General features: G+C 50.6%; 1 protein-coding gene across 19 annotated transcripts in view; it reads right to left on the bottom strand.

The window, feature by feature from the left end:
* NDST2 (N-deacetylase and N-sulfotransferase 2) overlaps positions 1-12982 on the bottom strand; it is a 271555-nt gene that overhangs the window by 41663 nt on the left and 216910 nt on the right. For 7 of the 19 annotated variants that reach the window (XM_045023096.1, XM_045023105.1, XM_045023098.1 and 4 more), the window contains one exon: positions 388-508. The exons of 9 other annotated variants lie outside the window; for them this stretch is intronic. The gene's annotated coding sequence lies outside the window, so the exon portion shown is untranslated. Of the gene's footprint in view, positions 1-387; positions 509-1467; positions 1954-12982 lie in introns of those variants that run through there. 3 more of the 19 variants (XM_045023102.1, XM_045023097.1, XM_045023108.1) reach the window with 3 other exon arrangements.

Genomic DNA, 12982 nt, shown 5'->3' on the forward strand with positions numbered 1-12982 from the left:
ATAACAATGACTCCATTCAATGGTCCAGCGACGCTCTCAAACAAGCCCCCATTTGTTACATGGGTGAGCGCAAAAAAACAAATTAAAAAGAGGCCTGTATCAAATCGCTGCTCAAGAATCTGTCAGCTCTGATCTCTCTAACAAGGCCTCCCAGCCAGAGGGCATGCCAGCTGGCACACCCTACACTGAGCTCTTTGGGGACTGCTTCAGCTGGTTTAGTTAAGGGGGAAAAAAAAAAAAAAGAAAGAAAGAAAAAAAACACAACAAAAATTACATCAGAAATGGCGAGGGAGGCATCTAGCAGCCATCCCTACCCAAACTGCAAAGCCCAGGCCGATTTCCAGAGGGAGGAATTAAACAGTTCCCTCTTACGGGAGAAGAAATTACCTGTCCTTTCCTGTGTGGTGGGTCAAACTCATGAGGATCTAACACTTCAGAAGTATCAAGTTCATGGAGAAGTCAGGGTCTGTTCCAATCTGGGTGTAAATTTGCCAAGACCGCTTGATCTCTAAAGGTATGGAAGCAGGAGGTCAGAATGTGCAGCCAGGACTGAAAATTACATTAGTCCAAGGTCCCAGACTCACTGTGTTCAGTCCTGCCACGGAAGCACTGCTAGATGAATGCACCAGTGACAGTTTTAAGGTCAGCTATCTCACAAATCACCAAGGCTAAACCAAATGCTTTGTACCACTTTGAAGCTAAGATTCTCAATTCCATAGTGACACACAGCATTAATGTTGAAATTCAGATGTTTGTGAAATAAGAAGTACTAAAATCATATTGCAACTGTAGTAGTGTAACAGCAAGATAGTAATCAGAATGATGTGGTTTTAGTTCTGCTACACAGCCATCTGCAAAGGACTGGAAATTATTTTGTGGGATCAGTCCAAAAGCTTTCAAGACCAGTACATGTTCCTAAGCCCTGGCTCTGAACTAGTACCAGAAACAGAGAAGGTCAATCTCCACACTGAGGTGCACAGAAACTGGAACCCATCTGGGATTCACGGTGTGCCCAGGGACAGGGGAGGTATTGACAGTCTGATAACATCAGCAAGAACTCCTGTCATGTAGAGGACCCACCTTCTGACTGCACTGCAGAAGGCTCACTGCCCTAGGAAACAACTTTTCTGGTGCAACATTCTCCCCCTCCCCCCCATTAATCATCATCTAATGGATTTCTAGACACCACAATGGCAGGCTCCTCTCCTTTGTCACAAATGACTCCAGTTCCATGCTCTCCTTCCTACACTTCCTATGCAACAAGAACTGCTCTGGACACCAAAGACATAGCAGAAACTGGTTTATACAGTAGTTACAGAAGGAATCTAATTGATTTTCTACTCCATTTCATTCCACCTTAATACACCATCTCTCAGGAAACACCGCATTTCCTTTTTAAGAATAAGCATTTTTTAAAAGTAGAAATTCCAAATTCTTGGTGCCAGGGTAAAAACAAAACAAAAGTACCTTCCTTGTCAGCTCCATAGTGGAACAAAACTGTCAGACATCCCTGCCTCTCCACTCCTCTACAGCTGTATCAGCACTAGGATCTGGAACTACCTCACAATGGTTACCAACCATGCATGGCTCCCCCTCTTCAGTGGCTGTGCAGCGTCTGGTCACTAGTGTAGACAAGGCCTGTTTAGCTCCAACTGCAGAATGAGCGTTCAGCCCTTGGGCAGGTAGGAGACTGATTACTCTTTGTGGGACAGGTAATGAGCCTGGTGTGGCCTCTGTATGCTGTGTGTTCAAACACAGCTCATTGTGGGGGTGAGGGTGACACCCATTGCCAGCTAGCGCCAAAGTCTTGGATAGACAAGGCCCAAAGAATGGAGAGCTCAGGCAGGAGATCAGCTCCGGCAAGAAGCACCAGCAGTTGCTGCTCTGACAGACGCTGCTGAGACCAAGTCAAACCAGTTCTGTGATCTGCCTGGGTGAGTCACCCTGAGGAGACAGGCCTCTTCTGGCAGGGATCCAGGGTAAGTGGGAAATCTGCCAGCTGGCCAACAGGCCTGAAGGCATCAGCCTGAAACATGAGGAAAAGGGCTGGAAGAGGAGATAGCAATTACTTCTCTTCAGACAGGTGTGTAACTTCACACCCCCTGCATTAGCACAGCCTGCATTAGCTCCGCCCAGTGCAGAACAGAAGGGAACTGAGAAGTAGCCTGGAGCTCAAAGTCACGCTGCCAGATCTCTGAGATGCTCGCTAATCTGCAGCAGGGCAGCTCTGAACTATCTGCCAGGGGTGCGGCTGCACAGGACCCCATGATTCCCGGGGGCCCTGGCTGACAGCAGCTCCCTCCAGCATACTCTTCTGACCTCCCACTCCCATGACTGGCACCCTGATCCAAGCCACACAGACCTCCTGGCCTAACACCACTGACAAGCACTCCAATACCATCCTCCCAGCTGTGAAAAACCTTCCTGATAAGCACCTTCAGCCAGCTGTCAGCCCAGCCCCCACCAACCTGCTATGCTGATTGCCTCTATGGTGTCGCTACATCTAGAGTTGACCTGACTCATCTTCCTAGGCCTAGGAATTTCAGACTGTTGCATGCACTGATGTGCCGCTGGGCTTGGCTGTCAGCACAAGCCCCTACCTGTGTCACACAAGCTGGGAGGGGAAGGCAGTCTGTCCCCACCTGGCATCCCAGATGCACAAATCAGAAAACAAAAGAAACCTTTACAAACAAAAATCAGATACTGCAGCATTCAGCAATTTTGAGGGCTATACCCCAGTGAAAGGAATGCAAAGAGGCAGCCTGCCAGCTACACACATTGGCTGGAATGAAAAGGAGAGTGTGTGTGTGTGTCCTCGCAAAGCAAGTGCATGGAAAGGTCAGTGATCTCAGCAGCTGAAGTGACGTAACTGCTCGGTGGCTGACCAAGCCCTGAAGTTAGAAAGAAGCGGGATTTTCCTCACAGCTTAGGAGTCACAGGTATCCAAGTGGAACCTTCACTTCCTCACCTCATACTTGACAGAGCTCTCACTTCAGGATATTAACCCATTCCAAAGGCTTTATCCTTTTATTCTGGGATTAGCTTCCCTTCTCTCCTCTGCCCCTCCTCACACTCTCAGACCCCAAACCAACTGTTTGGAGTGGTGGGGAGGAGGAACAATGCACCGGCTCCTTGTTCCCCACACAAAGACAGAGCAGTGAATGATGCTCCCCACCCCATCTGAATGATGAGTCAGGTCCCCCCAAACCTGGGATATTTCCACACTAAGCACAGGTTCCCCAGTACACTAGCCATCAACCCAAATTCTTTACCATGTAAAATCTCTCCGGTTTGGACATGAGCACAGGAAATAGCTGCTGTGCCTTCAGCACTAGATATGGACAAGGATCTACCCTCCATTCCCTAACACGCCTCTCTGCCACCACTCAGACAGAAGACTGGTGAAGAGAACAAACAGCTCTCTCTGCAACCAGTCTCTGACAGATAACCTAATCAGGCAGGGAGATGCAGCAAGCACCAAATACGGGAGCTCAACAGACCCAAGGTGTCTCAATCGGAACACCCACTGGAGCATCCAAAATCGGGGCCACGTTCAAAAGTTTGGCTCTAAATAGCCACGCAACCAGTCCAAACGTCTTACAGCTTTTCCCTTTGCTTGGAATATTTCCTCTTAAAATCCTGTCTTTAACCACCAAGATCAAGCCTAGAATGTGTTCTGTCTCTTATATGTCCCTTCTGAGGGTCTATGCCTTGCACCGACTCTGACAGAAGGATTCCAGGATCTAATATGTCTTTCCCATCTTGAACATCTCGGTGCATACAACAGTAGGAATCAGTTATATCAGGGTAAGAACTGTCGCACTGAAATCTCCTGTGAAATAGCAGAGGAAGAAAGCTCCAGCAGAGAGTGAAAACCACCAGAGAGGCCTCCATGCTTACCTCTCCTTGTGGTTTAAACCTTGCAATTACAAGGGAGCCACAATTTGCTTAGGTCTGCAAAAGAACAAGTTGTGTGGCTGTGTACTGAGGCTCCTTCCCGCCTGTCATGGCTGGCTTGCATGTTTGGAAAGCCTCCAGAAGGCAAAGCACATAGTTAAAGGGATGTTTGTCCTACCATTCAGTTCTCGATGGGCAGACCTCCAGCTAAGCACACAGCTCCCCAATCCCTTTGGGGTAGGGGTACTGTTAAATATAACCTGGAATATTTTCTGTAAAGAAAAAGAAACCACATCCTGAGTCCAAGCAACCCCAGCTGCCATTCCATGGGATGCACATGTGCTTTCCAAGGTCTCTCCTCAGGGAAGAAGGGTGATCATCCTGGAAGCCCCATCTATGGAAAGATGTTAGGGTTCTATGGCCACTCTCTTCACCACATGGTCAACTCTCCAACAATATCTACCCCATAGGGGCCTAGGGGACAGGCAGGTGGGGGCCAGCTCAGGGGGATGAATCAGCCCAGGTCTGAGCTACAAGGGGGACCTTGCACCTGGAGGTCAGTCCAAGGCCTAGTTATGAAGGGGATCAGTCTGGGTCCAGCTATAGTGGTGTCTGGAACACAAAGGGATGCAGTGTAATTGATCAAACTTGAAAAGTGGCATGGAGCTGGCATCATTAGTCATTGCTAAATCAAGCAGCAATTTCAAGCCCCAATCCATTTGCTTCTTATGTCCCAAACCCCATTAAATAATGCACTGGGATTTGATACACAAAATACACATTCTTTGGCAGGTTTCGCTATCGCAGGACGGCTCTTGATATTATCCAAACAAATACACACATATTTGGGAGGGGACAAAATATCCTGTCTCTCTCGCTGTTTGTTTTAACACATGACAAACACCAAGTTCAGAGCCTGGTGTCTTTATCTCGGCAGCTGGAAGAGCTAACACAAGAGCCCTGGGCTCCGCAGAGAAAGGAAGACATTCCCTGCCTCTGTGGAAGTGGAGATGTTCTGCAGTGGGCAATCTCAGTATATGCAGGAGAAAGAGTGATAGAAAAAGACATAACTAAATTCTCACATATGGCTGCAACAGACCAGCAGGGACACATCAGCTTCTTTGCTGGAGAGGACTATCCAATCCACCCCTTGCAGTGGGAAAGGTGGGCCAGAGTTCTAGCATCTCTCAAGGAAAAGTACTTGGTCCCTACTCAAGGGACCAGACACCATCTCTTGATGCTGAGACGCTCACAAAGTATCATCCTACCTTTAACCTTCTTCTTTGGGGGAAGGTTATTGAAAAGGATAGCAGAGCAATTTTGGTAACACCTGAAGTCCTCAGATATCGTTGACTCCAGTTTGTTTTAAGACTGGGTATGATCTGGAGTCTGCACTGGTTTCACTGTGCGACAATACCCTGATGTACATGTACATTGGCCAAACTGGACAGTCTCTATGCAAAAGAATAAATGGACACAAATCTAACATCAGAATCATAACATTCAAAAAACCAGTAGGAGAACACTTCAACCTCTCTGGTCACTCAGTAACAGACTTAAAGGTGGCAATCTTGCAACAGAAAAGCTTCAAAAACAGACTCCAATGAGAAACTGCTGAACTTGAATTAATATACAAACTAGATACCATCAATTTAGGCTTGAATAGAGACTGGGAATAGCTGAGCCATTACACACATTGAATCTATTTCCCCATGTTAAGTATCCTCACACCTTCTTGTCAAACTGTCTTGATTATCACTACAAAAGTTTTTTTTCTCCTGCTGATAATTGCTCATCTTAATTAATTAGCCTCTTAGAGTGGGTAGAGCAGCTCCCACCTTTTCATGTTCTCTGTATGTGTATATATATTTCCTTACTATATGTTCCATTCTATGCATCCGATGAAGTGGGCTGTAGCCCACGAAAGCTTATGCTCAAATAAATTTGTTAGTCTCTAAGGTGCCACAAGTACTCCTGTTCTTTTTGCGGATACAGACTAACACGGCTGCTACTCTAATACCCTGATGGTGATGGATGATGATGAGGTTGACAGACAAGAAGCAGTAACGTGGGTAAGGCCAGGGAGAAACAACTGGAGGGAATGGTATAGGTGAGAGCAAATGTTCTGGGTGGGAAAGCACATGTGCCTTTTAGCACTCCGGTTCATAACCTTGTTGGTTCCTTGGCTGCTTTGGGATGCATAAGCAGCAGCGGTCAAGAATCCCTTTTCCATTCTATGCTTTGCCAGAAGGCCTTCACTTCCATGCAGTATTTTTGCAATGTGCTTCTACTTGAGGCTACAACTAAAGACCACCTGGAAACCTGGGTTGGTGGAGAGCACAGCCGCTGCCTACTTAGTGGTGTACCTTGCAGTGAACATACACTACGGGACACCTGTGCTCTGCTATGAAGCTCACCAATTCTCCCAGTGGGGGTGAGCTGAGAGGAAAGGAGATTTTAGTCTCCTTATACTAGATCTGAATGCGTTCCATGTGCCTAGAGTTTTAGACAGATTTTTAAAATGTGCCTCTATAAAAATGCACAGATCAATACAGTCACACCATACACTTCCATTAGGGAGCCCCTGAACAAAGAGCTGCAGAACCTTCCCAAGGAATACAAATGAATCCTGCTCAAATCTCCCTCATCACTGCAATGTACTTTTATAAACACACAATGCTTGGCCCACATGGAGGGACTTCTAACCAGGGCAGAGCATGTGTATGCACACAAACACCACACAGCCTGCTTGTGGCCCGATACCATACCCATCTAATTCCCTGCAGACAGTAGTATCTGATAGCTTTCTTTCTGGAGCCCCCACCTCTATTACACAGCAGCTTTATGGAGAAAGTAAACTACGTGCATGAGGACAGGCAGACTCCCTGGGCCTCAGCTGTGCCATTCCTGACAACTGGCGATTCGAAGGTGCTAAAGCCTCATTATGGTCAAGGTACCCTGCGAGACTCAGCCAGGAAACTGCTGCTGGGAACATCCTCTCACAGGCGATTCACGGCAGGAACATCTCAGCCCCTGACTGCAGCAGGACATCAGGGCAGAATGGAGAGAGTTGTGTGTGTGGCTAGGAATGGGCTACTCTCAACTTTGTGAAGGCATGTTAGCACTGCAGAGATAGAGGGATGCAGTACAACAAACAGCCTGGGAGAGGATCCCAGTGGCAGGAACAGAAGCTCCCTTAACCACCATGCACATAGGCCATGGCTACACTTGCAGATGTAGAGCGCTTTGGGTTAAACCAGCCTTCGGAGAGCGCACCAGGGAAAGCACTCCAGTCTGTCCACACTGACAGCTGCAAGCGCACTGGCGTGGCCACATTCGCAGCACTTGAAGCGGCATTGGGAGCAGCACATTGTGGGCAGCTATCCCACAGAGCACCTCTTCCCATTCTGGCGCTGTGGCTTGTGGGAAGGGGGCATGGGGTGAGGGGTATTCTGGATCCTGTCCCAACGCCCCATGATGCATCGCTTCACATCCCAGCAAACCCTGTGTTTCCGTCCACATTTAGCGCCATCTTTCAACGGTTTCTGTGCAGAGCACGCTTTGTCTTCCTTTTCAGTCTGCGGGAATGGAGCCTGAACTGCTGTGGAAAATGCTGACGAGTCTCGCCAGCACATCACGTTTGGCAGTTGAGTTACTGCTTAAGATCCAAAGTGACAGTGAGGAGTCCGACGATGATATCGAGTCGCGTGCGACACAAAATTGCTTGCGGCATTTACGGACATGCTCAGCACCATGGAACGCGGCTTTTGGGCTCGGGAAACAAGCACTGAGTGGTGGGATCACATCGTCCTGCAAGTCTAGGATGATGATGAGTGGCTGCAGAACTTTCGGATGAGAAAAGCCACTTTCATGGGACTGTATGCTGAGCTCGCCCCCACCCTGTGGCGCAAGGACACGAGATTGAGACCTGCCCTGCCAGTGGAGAAGCGAGTGGCTATTGCAATCTGGAAGCTGGCAACAGCTACCGATCCAGACAGCTACCGATCGGTTGCTAACCAGTTTGGAGTGGGGAAGTCGACCATTGGAATCATGTGGATGCAAGTTTGCAGGGCCATTAATCGCATCCTGCTCAGAAGAACCGTGACTCTGGGTAACGTGCATGACATTGTGGCTGACTTTGAACAAATGTGTTTCCCTAACTGTGGAGGGGCAATAGATGGGACGCATATTCCTATTCTGGCACCAGCCCACCTAGCCTCTGAATAAGTTAACCGAAAGGGGTATTTCTCCATGGTTCTCCAGGCACTTGTGGATCACCGTGGTCGTTTCATTGACATTAACGCAGACTAGCCTGGAAGGGTTCATGATGCACGCATCTTTCGGAACACTGGCCTGTTCAAGAAGCTGCAAGCCGGGACTTTTTTCCCAGACCAGAGGATCACCGTAGGGGAAGTCGAAATGCCCATTGTGATCCTTGGAGACTCCGCTTACCCTTTAATGCCGTGGCTCATGAAACCCTGCACAGGGAGCCTGGACAGCAGCCAGGAATGGTTCAACTACAGGCTGAGCCAGTGCCAAATGACTGCGGCATGTGCTTTTGGCCGTTTGAAGGGCCGCTGGTGCTCTCTTTATGGGAAGCTGGACTTGGCCGAAGACAGCATCCCTGCGGTTATGTACCCTCCATAATATTTATAAAGGGAAGGGTGAAAGATTCACTCAGGCATGGGCGGGGGAGGTTCAACACCTGGAGGCTGAATTTGCACAGCCAGAGAGCAGGGCTATTAGAGGGGCCCAGTGTGGAGCTGCAAGGATTACGGATGCCTTGAGGGAGTACTTTGAGGCTGAAAGCCACCAGTAATGTCTGGTGCTCTGCAGGGGAGTTAAGTGCAGTGGCTGTGTTTGGTAAACTGACTTGCAGTGCTTGTTGCTTTCCTGGGCTAAGGTATATTTTGCTTTATGCACTAATAAAAGACGGTTACTCACCGTTGTAACTGTTGTTCTTCGAGATGTGTTGCTCCTATCCATTCCAGTTAGGTGTGTGCGCGCCGCGTGCACGTTCGTCGGAAGATTTTTACCCTAGCAACACTCGGGTTGGCTGGGCGCCCCCTGGAGTGGCGCTGCTATGGCGCAGGATATATACCCCTGCCGACCCATCCGCCCCTCAGTTCCTTCTTGCCGGCTACTCCGACAGTGGGGAAGGAGGGCGGGTCTGGAATGGATAGGAGCAACACATCTCGAAGAACAACAGTTACAACGGTGAGTAACCGTCTTTTCTTCTTCAAGTGATTGCTCCTATGCATTCCAGTTAGGTGATTCCCAAGCCTTACGTAGGCGGTGGGGTCGGAGTTAGATGTTGCAGAATGCAAAACTGCTGAGCCAAAGGCTGCATCAGCTCTGGACTCTTGGACCAATGAGGCAAAGGTGTGGACCGAGGACCAGGTAGTTGCACGACACATCCCCAGAAAGGGTATGTTACCCAGGAAGGCAGCAGAGAAGCCTGAGCCCTGGTGGAATGTGCAGTAAGGTGGCTCTATGGAACATGGGCCAAAACACAGGAGGTGCAGATGCACGACATCATTGAAGATGAAATCCTCTAGGAGGAGACAGATATGCCCTTCGACCAGCATGCCAGTATGACGAAGATTTGGGGGCGTTATGAAAGGGCTTTGTCCGCTCGATATAGATTGCGGACACCCTACGGACGTCTAGGGAGGCCAATTGTTGCTCTCCTTACGATGAGTGTGGCTTCGGAAAGAGGACCAGAAGGAAGATCTCCTGGTTGATATGAGAGGCTGACACCACCCTAGGGAGGAAGGTCGGACGTGGTAACAACTGCCCTTGTCCTTGAGGAACACAGTATAGCGTGGTCCATCGTGAGAGCCTGAAGCTCGGAGACTCGTCTGGCCTATGGCAAGGCTACGAGGAAAACTGTCTTCCGAGACAGGTATATCAGCGAGCATGTTGTCAGTGGCTCGAATGGGGCAGTCATAACTGGTTAGAACCAGGTAGAAGACCCAGGTTTTGGTGGGGCCAACTGGGGGGGGGGGTACAAACGCTCCAAGCCCTTGAAGAACCTAGAAACCACAAGGTGTAAGAATACGGAGGGGCCACTCTCCACTGGGTGGAAGGGAGAGATGGCTGCCAAGTGTACCCTTAATGATGATCGCGCTGCTGTTTGAGAGACCAGAGGTAGTCCAAGATGGAATGGACCGGGACCTCGGCAGGAGAAACATTGCGTGTTTCGAAGCAGCAGGAGAAACGCTTCCACTTGGCCAGATACGTTAACCGAGTGGAAGATTTCCTACCACCCAGGAGAATCCTGTAGAACCGAGGCAGAACAACGTAACTCGGATCGGTTTAGGCACGCAGCAGCCATGCTGTCAGGTGCAGGGATTACAAGTCCAAGTGGTGAAGCTTGCCGTGATCCCGCGTCATGGGGTCTGGGCAAAGAGGCAGGGGAATAGGGTTGGCTACCGACAGGTGTAGCAACGTGGTATACCAGTGCTGCCTGGGTTACGCTGGAGCGATCATGACCAGGTGCGCTCTGTCCCTGCGGAGTTTTAGCAGGACCCTGTGAACCAGTGGGAACAGTGGAAAAGCGTACAGCAGATGGCTCATCCACGGCATCAGAAAAAACCTCCAAGACCAAGCCTGGAGAGAGGCCTTGGAATGAGGAGAACTTCTCTCTCTTTTCGTTCTCATGAGAGCAAAGAGGGCTATGCGGGGAAAGTCCCACTTCCGAAAAATGGAATGGATAATGCCCGGAGGAAACGACCACTTGGGAGACAGGAAGGATCTGCTGAGGCGATCCGCCAGCTGAAACACCTGGTATACAAAGCAGACTGCTCTCAGCTCTCGGACATTGACGTGTAAGGCCAGCTCTTGAGCCGACCGAAGGCCGTGAGTGCGAAACTGACCCAGGTGAGCACCCAGCCGAGAGATGGGGTATCTGTCATGAGGGACCCCGAGGGATGAATGGAACAGTATCCCTGGATACACCAGGGAGGGCGCTGACTCCCGGTCGAGGGAGCCTAGGATGCTCAGGGGGAACAAGACGACCATGAGTATGCTATCTCTGCCCGGGTGGTACACCAAGGTGAGCCACGATTGAAGTGGACGGAGGCGAAGCCTGGCATGTTTGGAAACAAACGTGCAGACAGCCATGTGACTCAGGAAACCTAGGCAAGTGCGAGCCAAAGTTGTCGGGAAGGCCCGTAGACCTTGTACAATTGTTACCATCGCATGAAACCGAGGCTGAGGTAAGCAGGCTCTGGCGAGACTGGAGATCAGGATGGCCCCAATGAATTCTATTCCCTGTGTGGGAATCAGAGTGGATTTTTCTATTGATCATCAGGCCTAGACACAGGAATAGGTCCGTGTCGATGCCCACATGACTGGTAACTTGGGCCCGGTGGTCCCTCGAATAAGCCAATCGTCTAGTTCCGGAGAACGTGTATCCGACGGTGGCGAAGAGAGGCGGCGACTACAGCCATGCACTTTGAATACACTTGGGCTGTATAGAGGCCAACTGGGAGGGCCGTATACTGGAAACGACGGTAGGCCCCAAACCGGGGGTACCTTCTGTGTGGAAGAGAAATGGCGACATGAAAATACGCGCCCTTCATCTTGAGGGCGGCATACCAGTCTCCGGGATCCAAGGATGGGATGACTGTCCCCATGGGTACCATGCGGAACTTATCTGCATCGTGAACTTGTTGAGTTCCCGCAGGTCTAGGATAGGTCTGAGACCTCCCTTTGCCTAGGGGATTAGGTTTCGTCCTTAGGTACCTCCTGCATAGCTCCGATGAAGAGGAGCGTCCGCACCTCTTGCAAGAGGAATCGCTCGTGAGAGGGGTCCCTAAGAGGGACGAGGATGGGTAGGCTTTAGCCCCATTGGTGGTTAGAAGGACCCTAATTTTGGCTCCTTTGGGGTCCTGATTGACGCCTACGACCGCGTAAGCGACGCCTGCTGGCAAAGTCCTGTCTTTGTCTAGGCGCAGGGTAAGAGCGGTGAGGCTGGGGACGGAAAGGTCGGCGCTGAAGCACTGGCGTGTGCATGCCGAGAGAGAGCGCAAAGTGACCCTGCTGCCCTTTAGGCTTTGCAGCCTAGGGCCAGTTTTTTCAGAGAACAGGCCTTTGCCATTGAAGGGCAAGTCCTGTATAGTGCGCAGCAGCTGCGAGGGAAGGCTCGATAACTGGAGCCATGAAATGCATCTCATGGCAACACCCGAGGCCAGAGTCGTGGCAGCGGAGTCAGCTGCATCCAACGAGGCCTGGAGGGAAGCTCTCGCCAGCTTCTTCCTTTGTTCCAGGAGGGCATCGAACTCTTGATGGGAGTTCTGAAGAACCGACTCTGTAAATTTGCCCACCGCCACCCATAGTAGCGGCTAAGCAGGGCTTGCTAGTTTGCTACACAAAGTTGCAGGGCTCCCACCGAGTACATCTTACGGCCCAGTAAGACCATTCACCTAGCCTCCTTGGATTTAGGGGCTGGTGCCTGCTGGCCATGGCGTTCCGTCCCATTGAGGGACTGGGCGACAAGGAAGCAGGGGGGGAGATGTACATATAGGTACTCGTACCCCCTGGAGGATACCATTTACTTGCGTTTCGATTAGAGGAGGGCCCGAGGAGTATGTTCCTGCCCCCGCCTCATCTGGGGAGGAGGAAGAAGAAAGGCCAGGTACAAGCGAAAGGCCCTGTGGACCGAGCATTATAAAACCCCGTGTGGGCTCGCGCTCCTGGATGACCTCCTGATCCGGTGGGATCTGGAAGCCCGGTGGCTGAACCGGGGCTTGCTCTGTACCTGTCGGAGGGGGACGGCTAATTGTCGCCTCTGGCACCCAGAGCTCCGACAGAACGGAGCGAGATGGGACCACCAGTATGCCTCTGGCGTGGTAGTACGCCCAAGGTGTCCAGAATGACCACTGATAGGTCTCCTGGAAGACTCTGGAGGGCACATCGGAAAACAGAGTACTGCGCATATGAAGTGTCCACACGGGACAACACTGTTGCGTGGCTGGATGGCCCTGGAGGAGCTGAAAAGCCCTTGGTAGAGTCTCCCTCTCTAACTGACGTCGCTCGACGCGGCACCGGGGATCGGTACCGGGAGACATACCGGTACCGA

This window comes from Mauremys mutica, chromosome 7 (genome assembly GCF_020497125.1).
Source record: "Mauremys mutica isolate MM-2020 ecotype Southern chromosome 7, ASM2049712v1, whole genome shotgun sequence".
In the NCBI taxonomy this organism is placed as follows: Eukaryota; Metazoa; Chordata; order Testudines; family Geoemydidae; genus Mauremys; species Mauremys mutica.